This window comes from Lithobates pipiens, unplaced genomic scaffold, assembly GCF_037356315.1.
Source record: "Lithobates pipiens isolate NorthernLeopardFrog02 unplaced genomic scaffold, aLitPip1_a1.2 Scaffold_18, whole genome shotgun sequence".
NCBI lineage: Eukaryota > Metazoa > Chordata > Amphibia > Anura > Ranidae > Lithobates > Lithobates pipiens.
Window position 1 is genome coordinate 577436816 of NW_027507758.1, and position 18901 is coordinate 577455716.

An 18901-nucleotide genomic window follows, 5' to 3' on the forward strand; every position below is an offset into this window, starting at 1 on the left:
GAAATATTGTGTGAGTTCCTCTCGCATGGATATTATGTCTGCCTCCTCACTAATAAGGTTCTCGTTCAATTTCCAATTGGTGGATTTATGGGGTAGCGACGAAATATTAAGGGTAAGCAGAATGGGGGCATGGTCTGAGATGGGTGATGAAGCAATACTTGAATTTGTCAGAAGGGAAAGGTGATGGTGGTCAAGAAAGAAAAAATCAATCCTAGAATAATATTGGTAAACGCTCGAGAAATATGAGTAGTCCCTCGCCCGCGGATGCATCGTCCTCCACACGTCTAGCAACTGGGCGTCAGACAGGCGTTTACGTATAAATGCGAGATGCTTATGGGGAACCAAGGACTTCCCCAGGGAGGTATCTAGTAAAGGTTCCAACGGGGTATTAAAATCCCCAGCTAGGACGACACATCCGCTAGCAAAGTCCCTCAGCTTCCTCAGCGTGGATGCTATAAAGGTGGCCTGATCTCGATTAGGCGCATAGAGGGTCGCCAGCATGCACTGCATCCCACCCAGACTACCCCTGAGGAACAGAAAACGTCCATGAGGGTCACTCTTCATGTCCACCAAATTAAAGGGGGTACCCCTGCGGAACCCAATGGCCACACCCTTCGCCTTGTGCACATCAGATAAGCTGTAATACCAGGTTGGGTATTGCGGGGAGAACAACTTCACCGAAGTGGTGTGAGTGAGGTGGGTCTCCTGCAGAAAGACAACGTCTCCCCGCAGGCGACCCAGTTCCCGATATAGGTTATGGCGTTTACCAGGGGCGTGGAGACCCCGCACAATAAACGATATTAATTCTATCGTGGCCATGGGGTTCCGTCAGAGCCCATCACATATAAACTGATACCACGAGACAGGACCAAAGGCAGAGGGGCAGAGAGACAGGAGGGTGAGAGATAGGGGGTGAAAAGAAGAAGACAGAAAAGAAAAAGGAAAATAATGATAAGGTAAAGAGTACAGGTCAGCATTAACAGTATCAGCAACCCGTGCGGCACAGGAGGCAAAGCCCCAGTCGGGCCGCGGGCAGCATGGTCATGCAGCCTGCCGTAATGTAGTACAGGGGCAGTCGACCGGGACCCCACCCCCAGGCCCCACGCCGACAATCCGGCAGGGGCCTGGAGGCCGGGACCCACCCGATGTCCCCCATCTGGGTAAAACGAGGGGCCGGCCAGCAGCAACCCGCATCCGTCTAAGACAGACATCGCAGGCCGCAGCCCCGACCCCAACCCCCAAATACCAAACACATAATCGCACTCAGGTAAAAGACACCTCACATAGGACAAATTAGCCACACATAGAGAATAAAAATAAAAACAAAGGAAAAACAAAAATTGAGAACACTAACCACCCATAATTATAATAAGGGAACCCCTTGTCATAAGTCATACATGAACAGGTTCATAGTCTACGTATCTCCAAAGCGGATCTAACCGAAATAGCCCGGGAACTAAGTTTCCTTAAGATCGGCACGCCGTAGGCATCTTTGAGAGTATGGGTAGAAAAACCGGAACAAAAAGCAACATGAAAAAATTATATAAGCAATATTTTGTACTTGTGGAACCAGGAACGACAGGTCAGCAGAACGAAAAAAAACTGTCAGAAGAGTATCAGCAGGATTGCCTTCTATGGGTGGCTAGCAGGTGGGCTGAAAGAGGGGACACGTTGCTTACGGGCCACTTTCTGCCATGTCTCCTCAGGGGTGTTCTCCAGAGGCGGAATACCTTCCTGCCAGCCCGGTAGCTCTGGTGGGGAAATGTTGACATCTGAACAGAATTTCTCCAGATCCTCTGGGAATCGCAGAATCGCCGTCTTCCCATCTCTGTGTGCGATTAGGGCGGCAGGGAAACTCCAACGATAGTTGATGGAGGCTGAGCGCAGCTTTTCAGTTAGGGGCCGCAGTGCCCTGCGTCGCTTCAGAGTCTCTCTGGCTAGATCGGGGAAAAAGGAAAGCGATACCCCATCGAAGTCCAAGACTTGCGTCCCCTTGAGTTTTTTCATAATGCGGTCCTTTTCTTCAAAATAGTGCACCCTGCAGATCACGTCCCGCGGATTTTCCATTGCCATGTTATGCGGCCGAAGGGCCCTATGGACACGGTCAATTTTTAGAGGGTGATCCGCTGCATTCCCCAAGAGACCGTTAAAAATACCCCTGACCGTAGGGAGTAGATCCTCATTACCGGTCGCCTCCGGTAGTCCACGGATACGGATGTTATTTCGTCGATTACGATTTTCCTGGTCCTCGATCTTGTAGAGAGCCGACCGGTGAGCTATGGCAAGCGAGTGGGTGGTCGTTTGTAAGGACCTAATGGCATTCGCATGCCTGTCCAGCCGTAGCTCCGTCTCTTCCACCCGGTCCAAAACTTGTGCAAGGTCTGAGCGGACAGCGGACACCTCCCGCTTAATAGATTTCTCGAGCCCTAAGAGCATGGAGGCCAGCTCAGACTTGGTGGGGAGTCCGCTCACCAGTGCTGCCACTTCCGAGTGCCGTGGTCCACACTCTTCCCCGTCAGAGCCCGCCGACGAGGCCGGGGATTGAGATCTGTGTTCAGGCCTGAGGCGGGGGGCGGGGCCTACATCCCGCTCGAGTTCAACGGAGAGCGGCCTAGGCCATCCATATCTCCTACCTCGTCCGGCTCCGCTAAGAAGCGCTTAATCGAGCCATCGGGAGTGCCCTTTTTCGGCAAGGACTTGCCGGTTCTCCTGCCCATCGTTCCCGGGCGTGTGGCGGTGTTCATACGGCGAGAAAGTGCGTTGAAAACGGGGTCAGGGTTGGAGCTCAGAGACAACACGTCTTCACTGCTGCATAGCGAAACCACGCCCCCCCAAAGGGTGGGACTTTAAATGAGGTACATGGTTTGCAAAAAAGCAAAATGGTGAACATTCTTGGATTTATTGTTGGTTGCCATATAGTACAGCCACATATAATAAGTAGACATATATAACAATGAAATAGCAGTAGTACAATACATAAAATCATAAAAGCAATATCATAAGGTGTAGCAAACAATAGCCTTCCAGAGTTCACCAAAATCAACAGTGGGATAAAACCGTAATACATAATGATGCCTGCAGAGCCCATGACTTCATTGGTCCTAAAAAAAGGTATTAGAAATAAACTTGCTGGTCCGGTAATATTGGGATTTATATGATATGGCAGCTCTACGCGTTTCGTGGCTAGCGGGCCACTCGTCAGGAGCGAGCACAAGATGTATCTATGGGCAAATATAATAGTTAAAAAGGTATGTATAAGCATGAACAATGCTTATGAACTTTGCAAACCATGTACCTCATTTAAAGTCCCACCCTTTGCTCTCTCCCCTCTTGATTTTATTCTCTAGGGTGTTAGAACCCCCAAACATTATACATTTATTTTCTAAGTAATTTTCTAACTCATAAACAACAAATCTCAGAAAGAGGCTCGGTCCTTAAGTGGTTAAGAGCTATGGGCAGAAGTGACATTTTGAAGTTGATACCCTCTATTATTTAATTTCCGGTATGCGATTAAGGGATTTATTGATTCAACATTTTATATCTTAATTTGTAATCATGTCTCTATTATATATATATATTATACTTATTATCCCCTTGTTTTATAAGGGAAGAGACCATTATTATGCCTATATATTGTTTTTATGGTCATTTTCAATTTTACACCATTTTCAGGTATTACTATTTTGAGGCCATTTGTTTTGCGTAAGTACTATTTTTACTTACGGAGTCAGCTTAATAATGGTTGACATGCAATAGTTGTTCCGGTGTATATGCTAAAATTGCCACCACATATGTTTTTTATACACCCGCCATCATTTATATGGCAGTGCTAGTGTTTACACCACGGACTACTACAAAATGGCCATAATATGGTTTCCGGTTTTATTATGAAATTATTATAACTGTGGAAATAAATAGATCGTGTTTTATTACCTTTTGTTGCTATTAATATATTGGTTAAATATACTGGTTTGACGCATATTTTTTTATCTATATTTTTGCTCTAGATCACCATCTTCAGGGCCACGCTATTATGGTTATAGCGATCTATGAAAAATGTATTGTTTCTAAGTTCATTGTTTTTAAGGTCATTTTTTAATTTTACATTTTTTAGTGATCATTATTTTGACCCCGTTAGTTTTGCGGAAACACTACTACCTTTACTTACGGAGTCAGCTTAATATTGCCGGACATGCGCTAGTTGTTTTGGGTGTACTAAATTGGCCGCAACGCACGTTTTCTAGACATTCACCACCAGTTAAATGGCAATGCTAGTGTTTACATCACGGACTACCACAAAATGGCCACATTATGGTTTCTGGTTGTATTACGATATTATTATAACTGTGGAAATCAATTGAGACGATCGTTTTTTTATTGTCTTTTGTTGACCTTAGTATATTGGCCATATATACTGGGTTATCACATACTTTTTAGCCATAAATCACCATCCTTAGGGCCGTGCTATTATGATTATAGCAAGCTATCAGAAAATGGCCGACTGAACACTTCCATTGTGCCGATTTAAAAAGTCCACAACATCCAATCTGGTTTCCCTGATGAAGTCACGTGGTGATGTAACGCGTAGGGAGTGGCCAGAAGTGGACCAGATACCGGAAATGAAGTCAGAAGGCGCTTAGAATGCCATATTCTGTATTTTTCATGTTGTTTTTATGTAATGAGTCCAACCATTTTTACTTAATAAATTTATGTGGTTAATTAACTTACTACACTATTTGAGGAATTCCTTTCCTTCCCTTCATCCTGTGATGGTTTTGGTCACCATTTGAGCATATAGGGCCGGACACGGTTTATCCATTACTGAATCCCCATACTTGGTGTATCATTTCTGGACGAGGATGCCATATTGAAAGATGGAGGATTAGTAGGATAAAGGCCTGGTGTGGATGCTGGTTATTTACATATTTGAGGTGAGAGTTCTGTAAGCTCATTTCCTATTGGATATTCAGTATAGAAGTAAGTTGAGTATGATATAACATAACTGAGAAGTGGACTTTTCTTTGATATATGAGCATATATTTATATATGGACTCTGATTACTTTTCTTTTTATTTTTATAGATTTTTTTATATTTAATATTTTTTGAATCTTATTATCATCTGATACCCACTGTTCATCTCTTCCTTTTGACCATTTTTCTTGGATTACTATATATTGTCACAACACTATTTAGGTTGATTGCTAATGTGCCAATGCGCAAGATCACTTTATATTATTTATGCGTTTTTTTGTGTAATGTGAACATGAATAGGTTTTGCAGCAGGCTTATTTTATTAGCATGTTTTCTTTTTTTCTCATTTAGAATATACATTTGTTTGTGTTAGAGACATCTTTTTGGTAGCGCAAAGGGCTTTTTATTTTATTGACGTTTTGAAGTTGCTTCCGATCTGCAATGTTATGGAGATGGGTGGGGGCCATCTTCCCCTCACTCGTCTCCATAACCAGCAAGGGTGAAGAGTCTACCACCTCCGCTGCTGCCGATGACCCCGGTAAATGGCATAGGGCACCAGAGCTCGATGGGAGGGGGGTCCCCTCCCGCTGCCAATAAAAATGATCTTGCAGTGAATCCGCCACAGAGACCACTCTTATCAGAAAGCAGGCGGTCGGCCGAAGAACAATGATATTCCTCTCCAAAGTAAGGGTGTATATCGGGGTGCAGTGGTCTCCGGAAGTGGTTAAAGCATTTGTTAACCAAAAAAAAAAAAAATAGATTCTGCTCCTTTAAAGCATGTTATACAGCACAGTGCTTGTGCTGTGTAATTTGGCCTCTGTATCACCTGAAATACCTGGTTGATCCTGCCTGGCTATACCCTCCCCCCTGTAAGCTGACCACAGTGAAACATGGCTGCTGAGCCCTGGCACCGTGGTCAGTTTACATGCCTCTGTCATCCGCAGCCCTGCTCTGTCCTTCTCTGTGCTCTTGTGTCCTCCTCCCTGTTCCCCTCTCTGCCTGTTAGCTCTGTGTCCGTGCCTGCCCTGCCGCAGCTAAAATAACAGCTCCTTTTTTTCACCATCCTCTCTGTGTAATTATGCAATCTCCCCCTGTGACTGTGCTTTGTAAAAATAAGCAGCTATATACCTGTTTTGCGAGTGCTGATTGGCGATCCCATGACTCACCGTCTCTCTCCTCTCTCGCATGACAGCTGTAGCAGTGGGCGGGGCCACCTCTATCCTCCTCCCGTCCTGACTGGCGTCAGCAGGGGAGTCTCAGCCCCACCCACTACAGCTGTCAGGCTGAGCGAGGAGAGAGGCAGCGGGTAATGCGATTGACGATTAGCAATCGCAAAACAGGTAAATAGCTGCAAATTTCTTCGAAGCACGGTCACAGGGGGGAGATTACATAATTAAACAGAGTGGATGATGAAAAGTACATATAGTGGCTTAACAACCACTTTAAGGTTTCTTGGCTGTCGCTTGGCACCTTGAAGCTTCAGCTCCCCCCCATACATTTTCTATAGGATTAAGGTCTGGAGACTGGCTAGGCCACTCCCTGACCTTAATGTGCTTCTTCTTGATCCACTACCACTAATGTGTCAGTGGAAAAAAGATATAATGCCCACACTTACAGAAGTTGTCCCTAGGGTAAACTTACATTGCTCACATGAATACTCTTATGCCAGCATCCACAGCAATAGGGAAAGCTTGAACTGGAAATGGGAAGTATGGATTAAAGCCTACGACTTAACCAATTTCTTTTGAGAAACTAGAATATGCTGGCAGGTAAGGACTAGTAGTAGTTGATGGATACTATGGCTGTAGTACCATTCCTACTTGTTTTCTTCTCAATGTTATGTTCTTTGGTTTACTCTTTCGTTTTATGTCTGATGTTCTCTATAAGGTCAAGATTTGTATCTCTAGCCACTTCAGCCCCGGAAGAATTTACCCCCTTCCTGACAAGAGCACTTTTTGGGATTCAGCACTGCTTTGTGTGGGCATTTAACACGTTAAGGCTAAAGGCCTCTTTACATTAGAGCCTCACACACTTAAAGAAGGACCACATCTCTACTTCAGCAGCTGGCTAGGTTTTTTTCTAACTGCCATGACATATGACTTTGAAGCTTTGGTGAGCAAGTACTTAACCCCACCAGCTTGTTCTCACACTTCAGCTGTGCACCTTTAGTAAGATTCTGCTACTAGGCACATGGAAGCCGCCAAATTTATTATTGCAAAACCTTGCACAGAGGCCAGTAGAAGGAGCTGTGAGCGCCAAGCACATAGCCTTTGATGGTACAGCCCCGTCTTATGATCCTTCAGTGATGTCACTTCCGCCCGTGCCTTCCACGCTGGTCAGTGTGAGACGTCCACTGCTGCAGAGAGTTCCTGTCTCCTTCCATCCACTGCCAGCTACTAGGTCCTAGCCGATGGAGCCTGCAGGATGATATTACACCCCAGGCTGAGTAAATATAGGTATATTTAACCTCTTGAGATCCGCGCTATAGCCGAATGACGGCTACAGTGCGGACCTCCTTTGCCGGGACTAAGTCTATTGACGTCGTCCCGTGCACGAGCGGCCTGCATGCCCCTTGAGGGGTGCGCGCGGTGCGTCAATGAGACTCGCCTGATCACCGATCCGAGCAAGGGGTCGATCCCGACCCCTTACCACGTGATCAGCTGTCAGCCAATGACAGCTGATCATGTGACAAAACAGAGCCGGTAATCGGCTATTTTTCCTCCTCACGCTGACAGCGCGAGGAGAGAAAAAAAAGCCGATCACCGGCGGCCGTGATCGGGACATCAGTCCCAATCACGGCCAGTGTATCAGTGCCCACCTGCCCCCTGCCAGTAACCCCCAGAGAATGAATAAAGTGCCACCCAGCAGTGCCACCCATCAGTGCCCATAATGCCACCCAGCAGTGCCATACATCAGTGCCCACAGTGCCATACATCAGTGCCCACAGTGCCATACATCAGTACCCACAGTGCCACCTATCAGTGCCCACAGTGCCACCTATCAGTGCCCACAATCTGCCTCAACAACATTGCTGCACCCCAGTGCCACATATCCGTGACCCATCAGTGTCATCTACCAGTGTCCATCAGTGCCGCCCATCAGTGCCCAACAGTGCCACCTATCAGAGCCACCTATCAGTGCCACCTATCAGTGCCCATCAGTCCCATCTATCAGTGGTACCTATCAGTGCCCCTTAGTGCCACCCGAAAAATGACCTGTTTTCAAAATTTTATAACAAACTATTAAACATGATTTTTTATTTTTTTTTATTTTGCATCTTTTTTTGTTTGTTTAGCAAAAAATAAAACTCCCAGCTGTAATTAAATACCACCAAAAGAAAGCTCTATTTGTGGGAAAAAAATGCTAAAAATTTCATTTGGGTGCAGTGTTGTATGCCCGCGCAATTGTCATTCAAAGTGCATCAGCGCTGAAAGCTGAAAATTGGTCTGGGCAGGAGGGGGGTTTAAGTGCCCAGTAAGCAAGTGGTTAAACACCTTTTAACCCTTTATCTTGTAAGTGTGTTTTTTACCTTGCGATATTAACCACTTGCCCACTGGACACTTATACCCCCTTCCTAATTGGGCCAATTTTCAGCTTTCAGTGCTCTCACATTTGGAATGACATGTACTCATTCATGCAACAGTGTACCCATATGAAATTTTTGTACTTTTTTTTTCACACACATAGAGCTTTCCTTTGGTGGTATTTGATCACAACTGGGTTTTTTATTTTGTGTGCTATAAATGAAAAAAGACTGAACATTTTGTAAAAAAATGCATTTTTCTTTGTTTCTGTTATAAAATTTAGCAAATTAGTAATTTTTCTTCATAAATTTTGGACAAAATGTATACAGCTACATATCTTTGTTAAAAATAGGCAAAATAAGTGTGTATTATTTGGTCTTTATGAAAATTATAGAGTGTAGAAGCTATGGTGCCAATCACTGAAAATTGATCACACCGGATCACACCTGATGTTCTGAAGGCCTATCTCATTTCTTCAGATATTAACAAGCCAGGACAGTACAAATACCCCTCAAATTACCTTTTTGGAAAGTATATATTCCAAGGTAATTAGTAAGAGGCATTGTGAGTTTTACAAAAATTGTCATATTAACAAATTAATTTCTGTCACACAGCATATGCATACTTGCAACTACACCCCAAAATACATTCTGGTACTCCTCCTAAGTATGGTGATACCACATGCGTGAGACTTTCACAGCCTGGCCACATACAGATGCCCAACATGAAGGGAGCACCATCAGGTGTTCCAGAGACATACATTTCCCATTTAATTTCTTGACTACCTATTACAATTTTGAAGGCCCTAGAGCACCAGGACAATGGAAATACCCACAAAATGACCACATTTTGGAAAGCAAACACCCAAACACATAATCTAGGAGGCATAAGGAGTCATTTGAACATGTCATCTTTTTACACAAGTTTTTTTGAAAATGTGAAAAGAAAATCAAAGTTGTCAATTTATAAGATATTTCTAACACGTGGCATGTACATAGCAAAAATTACACCCCAAAATACATTCTGCTACTCCTCCTGAGTATGGCGATACCACATGTGGGAGAATTTTACACAGTCTGGCCACATACAGAGGCCCAAAATGCAGGGAGCACTGTCAGGATGAGCACTGATATGGCATGGATGAGGCATGGATGAGGCATGGATGAGCACGGATGTGGCACGGATGTGGCAAGGATGAGGCATGGATGGGGCACAGATGAGGCATGGATGAGGCATGGATGTGGCACGTATGAGCACTGATGTGGCATGCATGTGGCATGGATGAGCATTGATGTGGCATGGATGAGCATTGATGTGGCATGGATGAGGCATGGATGTGGCATGGATGAGGCACAGATGTGGCATGCATTATCACGGATGATGGGGTGGTCATACGTCCTCCATGTTTGCCTCCAAGCAACCTTCACATGAGAAGCCTACCTCGGGAGGATTCTTCAGGGCTACGTTAGGCACTTAATATGGGTCACTCTCCTACACATCGGGTACCTTTCCTTGAACAGATGACTGGTCTCTAATAAACTCTCTTGATGTATTCTACACCACAATGATCTCTGATGCATTTTAGGAGGCACACGCAGAGCCCTTACCCTCTCCACCTGTCGAAAGTATCATCGCTACCTCACTCCCAGTAATGGTATGAAGAAATACACATGACTCTTGTATTTAGACAATATTTACTTATCCCTGAATTCATCTTTGAATTATTTTGAGTCACTGCCACACTAAATATGTACTAGGAAGTAGAATTTGTGCTTCAGGGCTTTAGAGTATACAAAGGAGCTTCACAGGAAGAAAAGTATGCTTTGTTTTATACCATGAAAATTCGCACAGAAATTAAAATATCTTTAATTTAATTTGTTAATTGTTACTTGTTTTTGAATGCTCTAAGGCCAAATGCAATAATGTCATGAAAGACATAGAATTCAGTTCAAAAATAGACTAACTACTTGAAGACCGATGTGTAAAACGCAATTCCTGTTCAGGTAGTTTTTTATTTTTCAGCACTGTGAGAATTTGACTGACTATGACACTGTACCCTAATTAATTTCATATCATTTTTCTTTTGACAGACAGAGCTTTCTTTGGGTGTAATAAATAATTAGGGATGAGCCGAACACCCCCCGGTTCGGTTCGCACCAGAACTTGCGAACGACCCCCGCGTTCGGCACGAACGTTAGAACCCCATTGAAGTCTATGGGACTCGAACGTTCGAATTGGAAAGTGCTAATTTTAACGGCTAATATGCAAGATAGTGTGCTAAAAAGGGTTTGGCGATCTGCCTCCTGCCTCAGGGGACATGGGTCACTGCAAAAAAAAGTTTTAAAAACTACCGTTTTGGCGGGAGCACTGATTTTAATGACGATTAAAGTGAAAAAAAAAAAATATTCCTTTAAATATGGTGCCTGGGGGGTGTCTATAGTATGCCTGTGAAGTGCCACGTGTTTCCCGTGTTTAGAACAGTCCCTGCACAAAATGACATTAAACGGAAATAACACCATTTAAAACTGCTTGCGGTTTTAATGTTATATCTGGTTCCTGCAATATGGTTGAAAATCATTCAGAAAAATGGCATGGGTATCCCTCCCTGCCCATTACCAGCCTATTTGGGTCTTGTACGCATATTAAGGGGAACCCCGTACCCATATTAAAAAAAGGAAATGCGTGTGGCCCCCAGGCCCTATATACTCAGAACAGCAGTATACAGGCGGTGCAAACAAGACAGGGACTGTGTAGGTTTGTTGTGTTAAGTTGAATCTGTTTGTAATTTTCAACTGGTACATTTTTAAAGTGTAGCTCCAGTCAAAAAAACTATTTTTAAGCTTTTTGGAAAACATAGGGAAGGATTATCACCCCTGTATAATTTGTTTTGTCGTCCATCTTTTTTCATCTCACTTGCTGTTGTCTCCTTCCGTTTGCAAGTAGGAGATGTTTGTAAATTGGATGTTTGAAAGTAGGGGCCTGCCCTATATGCTCTGCAGAAATGGCGGAACAAGGTGTTGGTTTTGCAAAAACATTGTAAGCCTTCAAAGTGACTCTTGGTGGCCGCTGGAGCGCCCTGCTGTGAACGATTATATCAAGAATTGTAATTACATGCCATTGTTGATCAGTGGTATAAAAATTGACCTTTGGTGGTTGTGGTGCTGGTGCCACAACACTATAAGTCCTCACAGTTACTCTGGGTGGGCACAGGAAGGGGCCCTCCTGTGAAATATTATATCAAGAATTGTAATTACATGTCCCTGTTAAACAGGGGCAGAAAAATTGGGCCTTAGGCACTGGTGCCATCACACTGCAACCTCTGCCATACACTCTAGTTTTTTTGCTGGAATTAGCCCTGCTGCAAAGCATTGCATCAAAAATTGTACTTAAACGCCCCTGTTAAACAGGGGCAGAAAAATTGGGCCTTAGGCACTGGTGCCATCACACTGCAACCTCTGCCATACACTCTAGTTTTATTGCAGGAATTAGCCCTGCTGCAAAGCATTGCATCAAAAATTGTACTTAAACGCCCCTGTTAAACAGGGGCAGAAAAATTGGGCCTTAGGCACTGGTGCCATCACACTGCAACCTCTGCCATACACTCTAGTTTTATTGCAGGAATTAGCCCTGCTGCAAAGCATTGCATCAAAAATTGTACTTAAACGCCCCTGTTAAACAGGGGCAGAAAAATTGGGCCTCAGGCACTGGTGCCATCACACTGCAACCTCTGCCATACACTCTAGTTTTATTGCAGGAATTAGCCCTGCTGCAAAGCATTGCATCAAAAATTGTACTTAAACGCCCCTGTTGAACAGGGGCAGAAAAATTGGGCCTTAGGCACTGGTGCCATCACACTGCAACCTCTGCCATACACTCTAGTTTTTTTGCAGGAATTAGCCCTGCTGCAAAGCATTGCATCAAAAATTGTACTTAAACGCCCCTGTTAAACAGGGGCAGAAAAATTGGGCTGCTGGCATCACCCAGAACCAAAAATGTTCTTCCAACATATCAGCGGAGGAGGAAGAGGATAGACAATCAACATAACAGGACAGTCACTCAGCATCAGCATAGGCAGTCTTGAAGGGATGTGGTATTTCAAAAAAAATTATTCGGTTACATCAGCTTCAGGTGCTTGGTAGCTGTGGGTGATCCAAGACTGATTCATCTTGATGAAGGTCAGTCGATCAACTGATTCGGTGGACAGGCGCACCCTGTGATCGGTAACGAAGCCACCAGCAGCACTGAAGGTGCGTTCCGAAAGAACGCTGGATGCAGGACAGGCCAGTAGCTCAATTGCATACTGTGCAAGCTCTGGCCAGTGATCCATCCTCAAGACCCAGTAAGCCAGAGGATTTTCAGTGGGAAAGGTGTCCAAGTCTGACCTTGCCCCTAGGTATTCCTGCACCATGTAAATTAGACTCTGGCGATGGGTGCTGGAACCAATCATACCTTGGGGCTGCGGACTAAAAAATTGTCTGAACGCATCAGTCAGACGGCCACCTTCTCCACCGCTCCTTTTGACTGATGCCTCAGCAACACGTTGTCCAGGACCAGGAGTTTGTGATCTCCCAGTCTCTGGGAACGCGTTGCACAGAGCTTTCTGCAAGGCCTCCCGGAGATGTCTCATCCTCTGCTCCCTCTGCGATGGCAAGATAAGGTCGGCAACCTTACCCTTGTACCGTGGATCAAGGAGAGTGGCCAGCCAGTAATGGTCCCTCTCCTTGATCCGAAGAATACGAGGATCCTTCCGCAGGCTTTGCAGGATCAGGGAGGCCATGCAGCGTAGGTTAGCTGAGGCATTCGGTCCGGAGTCCTCTGGGTCACTAAGGACAACATGATCCGCAGCTACCTCCTCCCAGCCACGTACAAGTCCACGTGTTTCTTGGGACTGTAAATCATCCCTATAAGACTGCTGCTGCTGATGCTGAGTGCCAGCCTCCACCTCCATGCTGACACAATCATCCTCCTCCTCCTCTTCCTCCTCCTCACCCTCTTCCTGTGTGATGGGTGGCACAGCAGGAACACTGTCTGGATAAAGGGGGCCTTGAGAGGCAAGGAAGTCCTCCTCTTCCTGCCTCTGTTCTGCCTCAAGTGCCCTGTCCATTATTCCACGCAGCGTATGCTCCAAGAGGTGGACAAGAGGTATATTGTCACTGATGCATGCACTGTCACTGCTCACCATCCTTGTGGCCTCCTCAAACGGTGACAGGACAGTGCATGCATCCCTGATCATGCCCCACTGGCGTGGTGAGAAAAAACCAAGCTCTCCTGACCCTGTCCTGGTGCCGTAGTCGCACAGGTACTCATTGATGGCCCTCTGCTGCGTGTGCAGCCGCTGCAGCATGGCCAATGTTGAGTTCCATCTGGTGGGCATGTCACATATAAGGCGGTTCTTGGGCAGGTTCAACTCCTTTTGGAGCTCAGCCAGCCGAGCACAGGCATTAAATGATCGGCGGAAATGCACACAGACTCTCCTGGCCTGTTTCAGGACATCCTGTAAGCCAGGGTACCTGCCCAAGAACCGCTGCACCACCAGGTTAAGGACGTGAGCTACACAGGGCACATGGGTCAGTTGTCCCTGTCGGAGGGCGGAGAGGAGGTTGGTGCCATTGTCGCAAACCACCATTCCTGGCTTAAGCTGGCGTGGCGTCAACCACCTCTCGGCCTGCCCCTGCAGAGCTGATAAAACATCCGCCCCAGTGTGGCTCCTGTCCCCCAAACAAACCAGCGCAAGCACGGCATGGCATCGTTTTGCCTGCGTACTTGCGTAGCCCCTGCAACGCCTACGGAGCACCGCTGGTTCTGAGGACAGAGCACTGGAAGAGGCTGTGGAGGAAGAAGAAGAGGAGGGGGTGGAGGAGAGAGGTGTGTCACAACCAATAGTAGCATTTTGGAGGCGTGGTGGCGGAACAACCTCCAATACTACTGCACCTTGTCCTGCATCCTTCCCAGCAGCCAGAAGAGTGACCCAATGGGCCGTGAAAGACAGGTAACGTCCCTGTCCATGCCTGCTGGACCATGAGTCAGCGGTAATATGCACCTTACCGCTGACCGCCCTGTCCAGCGAGGCAAGGACATTGCCTTCCACATGCCGGTAGAGAGCCGGAATTGCCTTCCGTGAGAAAAAGTGGCGTTTGGGGACCTGCCACTGAGGAACCGCACATTGTACAAACTCACGGAAGGGGGCCGAATCTACCAACTGAAAAGGCAGCAGTTGAAGTGCTAGCAATTTAGCCAAGCTAGCATTCAACCGCTGGGCATGTGGATGGCTGGGAGTAAATTTCTTCCGCCGGTCCAGCAGCTGGGGCAGGGACATTTGTCTGCTATAATCGGACGTGGATGTACCACTAGCAGAGTTCCCGGAAGCACTTGGCTGTGACACACCTAATTCTACACCTTCATTCCTCTCAGAGCAGGTTTCAGAGAGGACTGAAGGTCTAGTGGGGTTGGAGATGCCAGCTGATGAGGAGCAAGAAGAGGTCCGCTTTGTTCTTTGGTGTGGGTCTTTGAGGTATGCTTGCCAACGAGCTGCATGGCAGGTCAACATATGTCTGGTCAAGCATGTGGTGCCCAAGCGGCTGATGTTTTGGCCACGTGAGATACGCTTGAGACATATGTTGCAAATAGCAGCGGTGCGATCTGATGCACTCGTCTCAAAAAAGGCCCACACCAAAGAACTTTTAGAATAACGCGCAGAGGAAGCGCTCTGCGCAGGCGGAGCTCTGCGGTGTGATTCAGTCGGTGTGCTGCCCCTAAGCTGGCCCCCGGAGGGCATCCTGCCTCGTTGGACATGTGCCTCCTCCTCCTCCTCCTCCTCCTCCTCCTCCCTCCTTCCAGGCACCCACGTGGAGTCAGTGCCCTCATCATCCCCTCCCTCTTCATCGCTGTAGCAAACCTGGCAGTATGCTGCAGCTTGTGGAACATTACTGCCAGATTGCTGTCCTTCTTGAGCATCCCCTCTCTCTGTGCTCACACTACTGCCTTCCTCTAGCTGAGTGTCATCATCAGAGCCCACCAAACACTGGGCATCCTCCTGGAGCATGTACCCAACACTGTGCTCAAAGAGTTCAGGAGACTCCTCAGGAGGACGTGGTGGGTCTAGGGAAGGAGTCACTGATGATGACATTGAGAGGAGGGACGACGATGTGTTGGCAGCTGCTTTTCTACTACCCTGAGACTGGGTGAGAGAGGATGAGGAGGATGAAGAGGGCTTGGTCATCCACTCTACCAAGTCGTTGGCATGTTGCGGTTCAACATGTCCAGCTGCAGAAAAGAAGGACAAGCATGTCCCATGGCCACGTGCTGATGACAATGCACCGCGTCCCCGACCAGCACTGTTGTCTCTAGACACAGAGCCTGCTTGCCCTCTTTTATCGGCTCGCGCCTGTCTGCCTCTCCTTGCTGGCCTTCCAGACATGGTAATGGCCTGAAGGGAGTTGGGTAAAACAGTAGTTGGGTAGTTTATATTGTGCTGGAGGCACACAACACCCACTAACTCCTGCAGATGCCTTTTTTATAGAACAGCAGAGTTAAAGGGGTATATACAGATGTATACTGTGCTGTGCTGGAGGCACACACAACTTCCAATAACTCCAGCAGATGTCAATCGGGCCCAAATACAGAACAGCTATGTAGGTGGATAATAGCGGTATGTACTGGGTACAGAGCAGGCACACAGCACACACTATTTCCTGAGTGACACTGCTGACTGCAAGCTCTATTGTTAAAGATGGACCACTAGCTATATAGGTGAGGTGAATATCACGGTGTATACTGCGGTCAGGGCACGCAGACAATAACAAGAAAACAGCAGAGTTAAAGGGGTATATACAGATGTATACTGTGCTGTGCTGGAGGCACACACAACTTCCAATAACTCCAGCAGATGCCAATCGGGCCCAAATACAGAACAGCTATGTAGGTGGATAATAGCGGTATGTACTGGGTACAGAGCAGGCACACAGCACGCACTATCTCCTGAGTGACACTGCTGACTGCAAGCTCTATTGTTAAAGATGGACCACTAGCTATATAGGTGAGGTGAATATCACGGTGTATACTGCGGTCAGGGCACGCAGACAATAACAAGAAAACAGCAGAGTTAAAGGGGTATATACAGATGTATACTGTGCTGTGCTGGAGGCACAGACAACTTCCAATAACTCCAGCAAATGCCAATCGGGCCCAAATACAGAACAGCTATGTAGGTGGATAATAGCGGTATGTACTGGGTACAGAGCAGGCACACAGCACGCACTATCTTCTGAGTGACACTGCTGACTGCAAGCTCTATTGTTAAAGATGGACCACTAGCTATATAGGTGAGGTGAATATCACGGTGTATACTGCGGTCAGGGCACGCAGACAATAACAAGAAAACAGCAGAGTTAAAGGGGTATATACAGATGTATACTGTGCTGTGCTGGAGGCACAGACAACTTCCAATAACTCCAGCAAATGCCAATCGGGCTCAAATACAGAACAGCTATGTAGGTGGATAATAGCGGTATGTACTGGGTACAGAGCAGGCACACAGCACGCACTATCTCCTGAGTGACACTGCTGACTGCAAGCTCTATTGTTAAAGATGGACCACTAGCTATATAGGTGAGGTGAATATCACGGTGTATACTGCGGTCAGGGCACGCAGACAATAACAAGAAAACAGCAGAGTTAAAGGGGTATATACAGATGTATACTGTGCTGTGCTGGAGGCACAGACAACTTCCAATAACTCCAGCAAATGCCAATCGGGCTCAAATAGAGAACAGCTATGTAGGTGTATATAGTGGTATGTACTGGGTACAGAGCACGCAGACAGCACGCACTAACACTACTGACTGCAAGCTCTATTATTAAAGCTAGATCACTAGCTATATAGGTGAGGTGAATATAGTGGTGTATACTGCGGTCAGGGCACAGACAGTAACCACTACACAAGAGCAAAATAGTAAATCAGCCAAAAACGATTGGTGTGTAACTGTGTTGAAGGTACACAGAACACCCACTGCTTCAGATGCTAACAAACACTACACGAGGCCGCCTGAAAGGCAGCTTTATATAGTGTGGGGCGTGCACTACACAGTCTGAGCTATGATTGGCCACAGGCAGGATGCCTGTGGCCAACCATTGCTCTTCCCGCTACTGGCGCTGCGATTGGCCAAGCATGCGGGGTCACAGTGCATGCTTGGCCAATCGTGAGACAGCAATGCATTGCGCCATCGCAGTGCATTGTGGGCCACACGAATTTTGCCGCGAACGGCCCAAACGTTCGGAATTCGGCGAACGCACGAACGACCAATGTTCGAGTCGAACATGCGTTTGACTCGAACACGAAGCTCATCCCTATAAATAATCACTAATATTTTTTTATTTTTTTACCATATAAAGGAGAAAAAGGACTGAAAACATTGAGAAAAAACAATTTCCCTTAGTTTTTGTCATAAAACTTAGCAAATAAAAAATCCCTCCTCATGGACTTAGGTCAAAATGTATTCTGCTACATGTCTTTGGTAAAAAAACAAAAAAATATGGGTATATTATTTATATGGTGTGAAAGTTTTAGAGCTTACAAACTATGGTATAGAGTATATTTGAAATCAATCAACCGTGATGTTCTTACTGCTCTCATTTCTTGAAGCCCTAAAACATCAGGGCAGTACAAATACCCCCAACATGACCCATTTTTGGAAAGTTGACAGTCCAATGTATTCCATAAGAGGCATGGTGAGTTTTTTGAAGTTGTAATTTTTTTTCCATAGTTTCATGGATTATAAGAAATTAAATAAAATTAGCTTTTTTTTCACAAAATTGTTATTTCTCACACACAGGATAGGCATACTTACAAATACCCCAAACAAATTCTGCTACTACTCCTGAGTATGAGGATACCACATGTGTGAGACTTTTTCACAGTCTAGACACATAAAGGGGCCCAAAATCCAAGGAGCACCTTTGGGCTTTATTGGAGTTGTAAAGGCAGAATTTTTTTTTTCTTAATACACAAAAAAAAAACTTTTGTGTGTAACAGCCACCCTAACACCCCCTAATTACTTACCTGAGCCCCATCTCTTTCCAGCGATGTCCACAAATGTCGAAGCCATCCGGGACACTCCTCCTGATTAGCTGAGACACAGCAGCAGTGCAATTGGCTCTCGCAGCTGTCAATCAAAGTCAGTCAGCCAATCAGGGGCGAAAGGGGTCAGGGTTGGGTCGGGGGTTCTGTGTCTGAATGGACACACAGAACTGTGACTCGGCTTCAGTGCCCCCATAGGAAGCTACTGGCTGTGGGGGCACTCAATAGGCAGGAGGGGCAAGGAGCAGCAAAGAGGGACCCTAGAAGAGGTGGATCCAGTCTGCTCTGTGCAAAACCAACTGCACAGTGGAGGTAAGTATGACATGTTTG